This window comes from Triticum aestivum, chromosome 1B (assembly GCF_018294505.1).
Source record: "Triticum aestivum cultivar Chinese Spring chromosome 1B, IWGSC CS RefSeq v2.1, whole genome shotgun sequence".
In the NCBI taxonomy this organism is placed as follows: Eukaryota; Viridiplantae; Streptophyta; class Magnoliopsida; order Poales; family Poaceae; genus Triticum; species Triticum aestivum.
The window spans coordinates 47,179,855-47,180,609 of NC_057795.1; the positions used below are offsets into that span (position 1 = coordinate 47,179,855).

Consider the following 755-nt stretch of genomic DNA (forward strand, 5'->3'; position numbering starts at 1 on the left):
CATAAGAACTCCGAAGTTAAGCGTGCTTGGGCGAGAGTAGTACTAGGATGGGTGACCTCCTGGGAAGTCCTCGTGTTGCATTCCCGTTTTAATTTTTTTCGCGCCGCTTGCAAAACAAAACGCACGTGTAAGTAATATATTTACCGTGTTTTATTATTTTGCACGAGTGCGGTAAGTCATAGCTGGGTGCTCACGATTCACGGGTCCAGCGTCGGCGTTGTGGCGCGGCAAGCGTGCACTGGTGCGGTTGAGAGGGAGGGGTGGAAACCGTGTTAAACTCGTCTCCGTAGTTGAGAGGGAGCGGCCAAAGCAATGTACAATCGTCTTTGTAGTGGAGCTGGGAGGGCCAAGGATAAGGGACGAAGACCGGGGTAACATGTCGGATGCGATCATACCAGCACTAAAGCACCGGATCCCATCAGAACTCCGAAGTTAAGCGTGCTTGGGCGAGAATAGTACTAGGATGGGTGACCTCCTGGGAAGTCCTCGTGTTGCATTCCCTTTTTAATTTTTTTCGCGCCGCTTGCAAAACAAAACGCACGTGTAAGTAATATATTTACCGTATTTTATTATTTTGCACGAGTGCGGTAAGCAATAGCTGGGTGCTCACGATTCACGGGTCCAGCGTCGGCGTTGTGGCGCGGCAAGCGTGCACTGGTGCGGTTGAGAGGGAGGGGTGGAAACCGTGTTAAACTCGTCTCCGTAGTTGAGAGGGAGCGGCCAAAGCAATGTACAATCGTCTTTGTAGTGGAGCT

At 51.1% G+C, this 755-nt stretch overlaps 1 non-coding gene across 1 annotated transcript; it reads left to right on the forward strand.

The window, feature by feature from the left end:
* The first annotated feature begins 381 nt into the window (after nucleotides 1-381).
* Nucleotides 382-500, forward strand: LOC123153133 (5S ribosomal RNA). Its single transcript, XR_006476380.1, has one exon. It is a non-coding gene; the product is annotated as a 5S ribosomal RNA (ribosomal RNA).
* The last annotated feature ends 255 nt before the right edge of the window (nucleotides 501-755 follow it).